The sequence below is a fragment of the Uranotaenia lowii genome, chromosome 2 (assembly GCF_029784155.1).
Source record: "Uranotaenia lowii strain MFRU-FL chromosome 2, ASM2978415v1, whole genome shotgun sequence".
In the NCBI taxonomy this organism is placed as follows: domain Eukaryota; kingdom Metazoa; phylum Arthropoda; class Insecta; order Diptera; family Culicidae; genus Uranotaenia; species Uranotaenia lowii.
Genome location: NC_073692.1, coordinates 275,717,254 through 275,729,460, shown reverse-complemented (window position 1 = coordinate 275,729,460; position 12,207 = coordinate 275,717,254).

Sequence of the window (12,207 nt, the reverse complement as noted above, 5' to 3'; positions counted from 1 at the left end):
TGGCTCTTGGGGGGGGGGGGGGTGATTCTCCAAATTTTCAAAAATCAGTCAATAACGTAAATATATTGCGAAAAAATCGTTCATTTGGAGAGTGTGAGTGGCGGGATGGGAGGGGGGGGGGGGGGAAGGGGGTGGAGTGTTTGTGTCCAGTTTCAAATGAGACTTTAATATTTGCTGCACACCAGAACCGTGCGATGGACACGTCCATGGGTGGGGGGTTTCGAATTTCAAATTTTGTTAGAAATTATAAAAATTCCAAAAAAAAGGCTTTAAATAAGCTAATTGATTTTTAAAACCAGATTGAAACCCATGTTATGTTCTTTCAATTTTCATCGATAACGTCGATAAATAAAATTAACAAACAAAATCACGGTGATTAACTCTTCATAAATTTCAATATAATATGAAGATGAAAAAAAAATAGTTTTTAACATTTGAAAATGATTTTTTCTAATAAAAACGTCTTTCCAAAATAATGCAGGAGATAGCATTTTGGTGTCTATGTTTTAATGATTGATTTAGTGTAACTCGTACTTCAACTATATTTTGTTTACCACCTCTCGTTTTGGTGATATGGAGTTTTGAAAAGAATCAGTTTTGAGTGAAATCAATCATTGATAACTGATGAACTTACAAGTTAACATGAAAAAAAAACTGATTCTGAACTTGTTTATTATATTTTATTCAATTAAGGAATACTACTTTCATGATGATGAATGATCTTAAAAAAATCTACAGTGTTTAATAATTCTTAAACACAAGAATTTCTGACATTACTAAAGAGAGTTATAAAAAATAAAGATTTTATTTCATTCAAAAAAATTTGCTGAAGTCTGAAAAACGATTTGGTTTCTTTCTGCTTTGAGAAATATCTTGAATCCTATGTAGTCATTACTTCTTTAAACATTCGTTAAAAGTCTATTATTTTACAAAATTGGGAACAGTAAATAAACAGAAAACTTAAGTTAACAAAATTTCACAGAAGTCAACATTACTTGCGTTCTTGCGGAAAGAAATATGATATGAACCCTTCTTTCGATTTTTTATTGTAATGTTTAAAAGTTTTGTAAGAAAAGTGCAGAATTTTCTTGAATTATTTTTAGCCTATTTGAAAATAATTTAGGGCACCAACATAAAATTAGCTCTTAAATTCTTTTCATCTAAAAAAGTTTTTATTCTGTGGCCATCTGAATTTATAAAAAACCCTTTTGAATGTGGAGTTGAACATTTAGATAAAAAATACAGGCTGAAATTGGGTTCTTGATAAAATATTTCATATCAGCATAAAATTTGTAATGATCCAAACAATTTTTTGGATTTAAGTGATAAATCATCAAAGTAATGGACAAATTTGATAAGATATACTTCTTTAAAAAAAAACAATATTTCACGACCATGATGCACACTGCTTCTCCTCTTCTCTTATAAATTTCATTTAAATTAATAAAAGGTTTATATTTAAAAAAAATAGAAATTAGAGAACTTTAACAAACTTTCTTACTTACTTATTTTGATATCTTTGTGAACAGCATATACATCCTTTTATAAAACAATCTGACAAAAAAAAATTTCGTCATTTGTATATTGAGCAGTTTAAAAATTATCAATTTAAGAACTCTTTAAAGAACCTTCCGATATAAATGTAATTTTACAAATGAATATTTTAATATCACCGCACAACCCTCACCAAAATTTTAGTGATTCTCGTTTTCCAACAATACCTTTTGAAATCCAAACATTTATTTGAGAATGTGTTAACAATTGCTATGAATTTAAAACTGAATGTTTTATTATTTTTCAGAAGTATATTGCTGAATCGTGATTTGAAAAAAAAACTAATTAATATAAACTCTTGTTTCGATTCTTTAATTTCTAAATATAAATTCAATTCTGAAACAAAATCATTAAAATCAAATTCTTGGGTATGCAACTTTCGGAATTTTATTTTCATTTGTTTTCTTTTAAATTGCAAGCTCTCATAGATTTTAAAATTTATTGTAACTGAATCGAAAGATACAGTTCCAAATTTGAAACGAGTGATTTAGTAAAAAAGTTAGAAATAGTATTTTTCCTTCATGCATTCAATATTTTCAAACATAATGTATAATTTTAAATGAAAAAAAATAATGAAGCGTTCATTTCTTATAGCTTATACTATTTTTCAATGAAAAGTCCTTGTTCCTGAGAAAATAGTAGAATTATGAAGGGATATTATTATCACTGGTTTTTTCTCATCTGGGAAAAATTAATACATAGGTTAGTTTTTGGAGCCTTAGTTTTAAAACTTGTTTTTGGAGGTATATTCCTGAACTTGATTTTCATCAGGTTTTGTTCATCACCTCTAATTTAAGATGTAGTATTTTTGGTTTTTTAGAAAATTTAATAGATAGATATGATTGTATAAAAATTTATAAAAGATTCATATATGGTCAGCAATTTCGAATTAAACACTGGAGGTGCCATAACAAAAGTAATTTGGTGAAAATTGGTCTACGGGATTGCAAGTTACAGCGGTTTTAATTTGGCGGACCGATTTTTTTTTCAATTTTAAGAATTTAAGAAATTAATAAATTCTTTTATTTAACAATCACCCCCACGGAGTGGAAAATTTTGAAAATTCCATAGAACATCCACTAGAAAATGTTCGAACTTTTCATAGAAATTCCAGCGTTTGTGAGTATTTTGTAACGGTTTTTTGCCGCTTGGGGGGGTAATCACCCCGATCACCCCCCCCCCCCCCCATAGACCCGCGCCTTGACGTCTGTTCATAATAACCCCGTCTGTTCATATTTACCACACTGTCTAGGGGGTAATTTTGAACACGGATTACGAACTAAGTAAACGATTTTTGAAAAGTAACAGTAGTTATACGTAACATTTACCCGTAGTAAGCAGCCTATGGAGTTTACCCCGAGAGTTATCCAATATGATTCCAATGGTGTCAGAAAATCTCAATTCATAACCAACTAAATGGAAATAATGGAAACACAACAGAAAAATAGCTATTTTGTGTTTTTCTTTCGGCAATTTAAGTTCTTAGTTGTTTTTGGTTGTTTTCTTTTTCTTCCGTTTCTTTATGTCGTTGCAAAAATTTTGATTTCTAGGACTTCTCTAAACGATTTGAAAATCTCATATGATGTTTATTTCACAAAAACAATAAGATTACATGCCATAATTTACAAATGAGTTGTTAAGGAAATAGTGAATTGTTAAAAGAGTTTTTTAAATAATTTTACTAAATTTTTGCATAGTATTTATTGAAATGAATGTTCCATAGCATATATTGGGGGAAATGAGGATTCGGTTTAATCCATCGATACGATTTCCAATAAAGTTGAAACAAAATCTTTCCCCCAAACCTGCTTTCCCTTGAATGGAAAAACTCGAAGCTGATAGAAACGAACAAAGTGGAAAACCAATTATGCTAACCCAATGGTCGACAATGAATTCGCACAAAATCCGGACAAATTTTATTGGACTCGTGATGCTTTCCCTCGCATCTGTTTTAAGTTGTTTTTATTTGTTCCGCACACATTCTCGGGTTTTGCCTTGCCTTGGTCACAGCCACCATATATGTAGGATTTCCGCCCGTATGGGGGTGGAGAAGAAATCGTTAAATTCGATGGTGGCACGCTTGCATTTATAAACCGATCGAATTCGGCTACAGTGACATTGTGCTAGGGATTTCGATTCCTCCCGATAACGGTTACAATATGCTTAAATTTGGAACATTTTTATGATATTCCCTTCAGCGGATGGTTGATCGGAAATCCTCTGTTTGTGGCTCTCTAAAATTATATTGAATTGTATGGTCTCATATGGTGTGAAAATTAGATTTGGGCGCCCGCCAAAGAATGGCGCTTTATTGTTTTCAGCGTTCTACCAAATGGGTGATCATAAAGTTCGCAAGGCTGCCTTTGTAAGATAAGTATTTGTTTCAGATATTTAATATTTATTTCTCTGGGTGTTTTGAAGACAACGTAATTAATTTCAACTTGGGTTGTTCGGCAAAAATTAATCGGATTATCAATATATTATTCTTCACAAACTATCATGTAAATATGTATAATAAAGAAAATTTTATATAATATGTATAATAGGCTATTTTTTTTTCTTGTAGACTCTTCTTAATAATTAAGATTATTCAAGAATTACGCGGTATTTTTTAAGCCATTTGTTTTAATCAAACCAAACACGTTTCTAGACAAAAATAAAGGTAACAACAAGGTAAAGTCTGCTTCATTTAATATTGGAACACAAACAATTGCGTGTAGTTCAGTCATTTATTAACGAATTCATAATTTGTTTTTCATAAAAATGTAGCCTTTTCTTTACTCTTTCATAAAAAAAAATTAAAAAAATTATTCATTGCTGTTTCGAAGAAATTCTCGTACTTTTCCCGTAATATGGCACATTAGGCGGCGCACACCCTTTTCGTCCACCGTTTTGGCGATTTGATTCCACCAGTTCTTCATTTGAGTCATGTTCCTAACAAGTTTTCCCTTTGCCTTAAGCCTCCGCTTCGTGATTGCCCAGTATTTCTCTATCGGCCGGAACTGGGGGCAGTTTGGGGGGTTGAGGTCCTTCGGTATTACGCTGACCCCGTTCGTTGCGTATCATTCCATAACCGTTTTGCTGTAATGGCAGCTTGCGAGGTCCGGCCAAAACATTACTGAACGGTCGTGGGCACGAATAAACGGCAGAATCCGTTTCTGTAGGCACTCTTTTTTGTAGACTTCTGATGTCATTGTCTCGTCAGTGAGAAAGACTTTGGTTTTCTGTCCACAACTGCATATCCCCTGCCAAATCATGTACTTGCGGGCGAATTTATCCGCAAACACGAACTTAAATTTTGCAGGTACATCCCCCCGAGCCGTCGCCAAATAAAATTTTTGACCTGGGATTTGCCCAAAGTCCGCCTTCACATAGGTCTCATCGTCCATCAGAATACATCCGTCGAACTTGGTCAGCACTTGGTCGTACAGCTTTCGAGCACGATTTCTGGACACATTGTTCTGCTTCAGCGTCCGATTTGGCTGTTTGCTGGCTCGGAATGACCTTATTCCTTCCCGGAGACGAATTCGTCGCACCGTACTGTGAGCGGCCTGGAACTTATTGGCCAAATCGCGGTCTGAAAGATTGGGATTCCTCTTGACGGCCTTGATGACTTTCCCATGCAGTTTCCGGTCGACAGTTCCACTCCGACGCTTCGAATGCGGCTTCCGAGCCGTCGTCAATGTTTCCTTGTACTGCTTGATAACACGCCATACGGTATTTCTGGGCATTTTAAGCTGTTTAGCTAGCTTCGATGCCGACAACAATGGATTTTCAAGAAAACTGTGCACAATTTGATCTCTCCGTTCGGCTTCCATGGCGGTTGTTTACAAAATGCTATCGTTTGGTGTTATGACATAAATACATGGTGAAAGGTAATGAATTTCCCGACACGTGGGTGAAAAAAGTTTCCAAATCCGTCCACTAGGAGCGCCACAATGAGCAAAAGAATTTGTTCCAATATTAAATGAAGCAGACTTTATTATTAAAAAAAAAAAAGAGAAAAGATCTCAATTTACTCTTGGTTTTATTTTATCACATTCCCATTTTTCGTTCATTGTCCTGGTCAGTTTATTCCACCAATATTTCGTCTGGTCAATAATGTTAGCTATGTTCCTGTGATGATTCAAAAAATAAGGTGGCATGCTCGCCAGAATGAAAATTTAGAGAGAAATTTTATTTTCATTGAATACCTGTGACAGAAAGGTGAATAGGTACACACTTAGAAAAATCCTCGTAGATTTACATGCAACTGCATGGGTAGAAAGGAATCGGCTATTTACAAGTGATAATACTGCACATCTCATGTAAATTCCCGGTAGCATTCAATGCTGTTGTTTGATGTACATTTACATTCTTTCTTTTGGTCTATCCCAGGGATGAGCAACCTTTTGAACCAACGGGCCACTTTAAATTTGAAATGTTGTCGGCGGGCCGCACTTAAAATATTTTTTTTTTATAATAAGGAGAGCTTCATGTCATTTTTTATAACTACAAATTTTGACGAAAACAAATCTCAAATAGGACAGATAAAACGAATTCACTTGTTTATAAACAGAAATTCGACATGACTTTTTTGATACCTGATATTTAAAAGGTACATCACTTAATCTTAATTTTTTTATTTTATCAATTTTTAAGTAATTGAACTCCTTGGAGAACATTCGTTCTTACAACTGTCTTGTTAATAAAATGTTAATAACAAGGTCATGATCGACGGCGACGAGCTGGAGATAGTCGAAGACTTTGTCTATCTCGGCTCACTGGTGACCGCAGACAATGACACCAGCCGTGAGATCCGGAGGCGAATTATCAGCGGAAGTCGTGCCTACTATGGACTCCACAAGCAACTGCGGTCGAGAAGACTTTGCCCTCGTACGAAGTGTAACCTGTATATGACGCTTATTAGACCGGTTGTTCTCTACGGGCACGAGACATGGATATTGCTCGAGGAGGACCTGCATACACTCGGAGTATTCGAGCGACGAGTGTTAAGAACCATCTTTGGCGGCGTACAGGAGAACGGAGTGTGGAGGCGAAGGATGAACCACGAGCTCGCGCGACTCTACGGCGAACCCAGTATCCAGAAGGTGGTGAAGGCTGGCCGGATACGCTGGGCTGGACATGTTGCGAGAATGCCGGACGACTGTCCTGCAAAACAGGTGTTCGCTACGAATCCGGTAGGAACAAGACGAGCGGGGGCGCAACGAGCGAGATGGTTAGACCAAGTGGAGCGTGATCTGGCGAACGTGGGGTGCCCGAGAAATTGGAGAACGGTTGCTATGAACCGAGTGAATTTTAGGAATTATGTTCGTCAAGTTATGTCGTGAGACGGAATACTATGTAAATAAAAAAATTAATAAATAAATTACATTCTTTAGCACATCTCACGAATCTCATTGGACAGGGAGTTGTTTCGCAAAATCAAAAAAGTCACCGGTTTGATGCAGTTAAAAAACCTTTATTTCACATTGATCACACTTGTTGATTCTTTAACAACACTTGCACTGATTTTGGTAGCCGATTCCCCCGTCGACGGAAAGGACGGCTGGTGCGATAAGACAGCAGAAAATTGGATGTCACACAGCTGGGGCTATGATGTTTTGGGGATTCTGCATCAATTTCCTGTAAATAATAGCAATTAGTGTGAAATTATTAAGTCAATCACAGTTATTTTCAATATTGATTTACCTTTAATCAGCAACCACGGTCTGGTTAGTAAAAATTAATAACTTTTGCCGACGCAGCACAGGACGGGAAACGAACAGGAATGAAACAAAACTGACAAACTGACACTGGCGCTGGAACAAGCATGCATTGACATGTAATTTTCATAGAAATGGTTGAGCTGCTATACTATTTTTCAACAATTTTCAAGTGACGATGTTAAAATGTAAAATCACTTGTATTGTAAGGTTACATTTTTTTATCTGTATAGGCATTAGTGCGCCAATAGGCGAAAGATTGATAGGTGTTGCAATAATTTTAGTTCCTGTTAATCATTATCGAATTCATTGCTGTTAGATGTAATTGGGTACAATTTGATGCATTCAGTTGTTTAAAAATAAACTGGACGTCATTATCGTTCTACCACTGAAGCACATTCTCGCTGCCTAGTAATAATTTCAAGAGTGCTTAAATAAAAATTTCGTTATTCAAAATCAAAAACAAGTTTTGTTGACTTCCAAAGAGTTTCTGTAGAGCAAAAAAAAATCATTAATTATAGAGGAGAGATGGGGTAACGTGGGCCACTCCAAATATCTCAGCTGTGTGTTGAGATAAAAATCTCAATCCAACTGTCTTCTGCGTCGCTTTGCGTAAGCATGTTATTCTATATGTTGTTGACTTATATACGTATCGTCTGCTTCTTTTAATTAATTAGCCTGAAAAAATGTACTTACATAATCAAATAAGCACTCGAAAAATTGCATCCGTGGGCGACCTAAGTACATAATAAAAATTTCTCATATGCTTATGAGTTTTGTCAAGTCCTTTCACGTGAAAAGGGAATTTTTGATGAAATATTAATAAGTCACACAAACGCAACCAATTTGCAAATCATAGCTTGTGGGGAATCATGGGCCACATTTTATGGGGTATATTAGGCCATCTATATTTTGGTGTTTTTAAATTTGCTGGCCCACGTTTCCCCACAGTTTCCTAAAATCAAAAAAAAAAACAATTTTTTTAAACAGTCAGAACTCGGGAAATTAATCAATTTCAAAAATAATAAAAATGCCAAATGGTACCTTACAAAATGTAGAAAACCTTCCTATTTATTTTTTTTTCTTTTATCTATAGGAGAGAATGAGGATACTTGATCCCTGAATACTTGATACCTTCGCTATATCTCGAATCAGGAATGTCTTACAAATATCAAATGTTCTAGAAAAATGTGCCAAATAGAATAAAACAAGAATGCTGTTATCTAAACAAATTTTCAAAATATTGTTTTTCGAGTTATTGAACTTTGTTTGAAAAATTTAACAAAATGTGATTTGAAGATCATTTTTTATTGATTTAAATTGTTTTTTACAAAAAAAATGATAAGAAAAATATTTATTCAAATATGTCAATCATTAGAGTATAATATCAACTTCATTATGCCATTTTTCAAAGCAATAGTAAACTCTCATTTTTTTTAAGGAGTTTTGCAATAAGTATGTTATGGATATAATTGATCCCTACAACTCAAAAAGCTATATTTTTTTCTGAATGGATCGTGATCATTGGTTGTCATGAAATAACTTATATCTTTTCAATAACTAATGTTAATTCATTTATATGTTGGAAAGGACTAAAAATACTGTATTTACCTAAATACTAGAAAATTGTGCCTTAAAGTATGCAATGAATATTGGGTAGTAGATAAACTTTTAGAATTCTCATCGTCTGATACTTACAAATTGCTAAATGAAAACTAATATGGCAAAAAATAGTCACCGAACCTTTTATCTTTGGATTTTACTAGATTTTTATCTAGGGTCATGGCAACCTGAATTAAGGATCAAGTCTCCTGTAGCTTAAAAAATATCACAATTTCTTGGGTCTCACGAAAATGCTTCTAGTTCTTTTACGAGTTCATGTATCGTTCCAACTTTTGGAGTATATGAACTTGAAATTATACGACATCAAAAAATGCAAAAGACGACGAGTTGCTAAAATTTCCCAAAAAGATATGATGAAAATGAGAAAAGAAGATCAAGTATCCCCATTCTCCCCTATATATAAAAATGAATGTTTGGCTGTCTGTATGTTCCCTCTAGATTCGGAAATTACTGAACCAATCATCGTCAAAGTTGCTGTCTGAGAGTTTTTGGGGCCGGAAATGATTTCTATAATAGTTACAAACTCCTCCTACTTAAGCGAGGGGAGGTTCCCATACAAAATCACATTAAATATGACACAATTCATACAATTTATTAGTAACTAGCTGATCCCGTACGAACTTCGTGTCGGTTTGAACTTTAAAGCTGATGATTTTGTATTTGGTTGGTAATTGGGCCGCAAAAAACGGAAAAAATGCTTAAAATACTAAATAGAATTTGTAAGCGACCTATTTGCTTGTCTACCAAACGGAAATTTAGGAAATTGATTGACCGACTAATTTTTGTCTTTTTAAGATGCATAACAACAAAATATTTGTCTATGTCCAAATAAATCTAAGGGTATTTGAACGACCCTTTTTCCGTCGTCTGATTTTTAAAAACGAACACACACATATAGGAGGATCTCAGTGAAACTTCTTGTTTCTTTGAAGAGATCTAATTTACTTAACTCTAAGGCGTACATCTTTCAAGGATATTTTGGCTAGCATCTTACAAATGCTAATCCACCAGACCACAGAAAGAGTACTATGTGTGCCGTGATCGGGATTCGATCTCATGAACTCTGGCTTAGAAGACTGGAACGCTATCCTCTAGGCCACGTCCGGCGGCGAAAATTGAATGATTGAAAATTTCATTGTCCTTTTTGTAAAACACCCGTGAATGAATTTTTGTCTGGATCTCATGCATAATTTAACAATTATTACAAATACAAATAGTAAATGTGGACAACCCCTTTTTCAGTCGTCTAATAGAACGTTTGTTATCTGGAATCGATTCCTCGTCCAGCAAAACTCTCGTGATTGAATTTTTGCCTCGATATGATGCCTAAAAACGTAGTTAGTGCAAAAAAAAATCGATAATATTATGAGCGACCCCTTTTACTGATTCCTTGTCGAAATTTGACATGTGCAATCAATTGAATGTGCTGTAAAATTCCCATGTGCAAATTTTCATTATAATCCGATGTATAATCAAGGTAAGAGTTTATTCTGAGAGTCACGTGACGTAATGTGCAAAATTTCACATCGTTGTGCCGACTCCAGAAAACACTCTAGGCTAGAAGTTTTAGCTCAAATGACCTGTGATCGATTTTTTGGAGCTTTCATACTTACGTTTATTCTCAGAAACATTTCCTGGAGGATAAAGAAGTGAAATTTTGTGAGTCACATCACTCGACTCGCAGAGTAATCCTCAATATAGCAAAAACAGTGAATGGACGACCATTTTTGCTGACCCCTGATTCGGGATTTGAAACCTGAAACCATTGGGCGTCCCTCAAAATTTCTATGTGGAAATTTTCATCTCAATGGTATGTATATAACGTCGATACCGCAAAACATTAAACAGTTTATATGGACGACACCTTTCGCAGACCTCTGAATAAAAATTTGACTCCTGATTGATCATTCCTCAAAATACTTTTGTGCAAATTTTCATCGAAATCAAATCTATAATAACGCCGATATTGCAAAAACATTGAACCCCTGACCCTGAATTTAATACCTGGAATCGCTCGTCCCTCAAAACACTCATGTGCAAATTTTTATATCAATTTTATGTATAATAACGTCAATACAGTAGAAACACTGAACAGTTCATATGGACGACCCCTTTTGCAGACCCCTGACACAAAATAAAATACCTGGAATCAATTTCTCATGTCTCAAAACCTCTATGAAGAAAATTTTGTCATAATCCGACGAAAAATAACGTCAATATTGTGAAAACAATATTTGTTTTGTATGGACGACCCCCTTTAGAAAGGGTTATCCAAAAATCTGAAAACATTTTTTATCATTCCTGGTCCTAATGAGTATCACCAAATTTCAGCTTTCTAGCTCTTAAGATGGCTGAGCCTAAAAACATGATTGTATTCGAATTTCCCCTTAAAAAGTTAATAAAATATGACACAATTCGAACAATTTTTGGAAACTACTGAACCGATAAACTTGAAAATTTTGTGAGTAGCCGTTTTTAAGACCGGGAATGGTTACTATAATCCTTTCAAACCCCACCAAATTAAAGGAGAGGGGGGTTGGGCTTTTTTCTCATACAAAGCTTATAAACTTTCGAAAGAATTCGAACAATTTTAAATTCTAAATTTTCGAAGACCGGAAAAAGTTTCTATGATACTTTGAAACTCTTCCAAATTCAGATAGAGGGGGGAAGGGGGCTTCCATACAAAATTAATATAATAATTACATAATTCGAACACATTTCTGGAAGCTACTGAACCGATCAACAGGAAATTTTATGTGTAGCCGTTTTTAGGACTGGGATGGTTTCTATATAATACATTAAAACCCCTCAAAATGCAAAAAGCGGGGTTCTCTTAGAAAATTAACAAAAATATGATGAAATCCTCGAAGGATTTTTTGTTAAAAATTGATAAACTAAAGCGTATCGACATAATTGTAGAAGATTTATTGAATTGACAAATATGTTTTTATTAAATCAGATAATACATTGTATTGATAGACGCTTCCTATTTTAGAGAATGAAGATTCTCATGTTCAGTAAATGTAACATACATGTTATTAAGCAAACATGAATGCCACAAGGATGGTAAAGTGTCGTTAATAAAAAATTACATGTTCTTAACTAAATCAATTTCTGAGCGTTTTCATAAAGCTTAGCACATTTTTTATTGTGTACAAATATGCCTTTATTTAAAAATTTCATTAAAAAGGGCGATTTTATTTTGTATTGTATTGTATTGTATTGATGATCCCTCTTTTTGTGGCTTCTTCAACCTTCGAACAATAAAGTAACGTTTGCTCAGATGCCATGAAAAGAAGTTCCCTTTTGAATATTGTTGAAATAA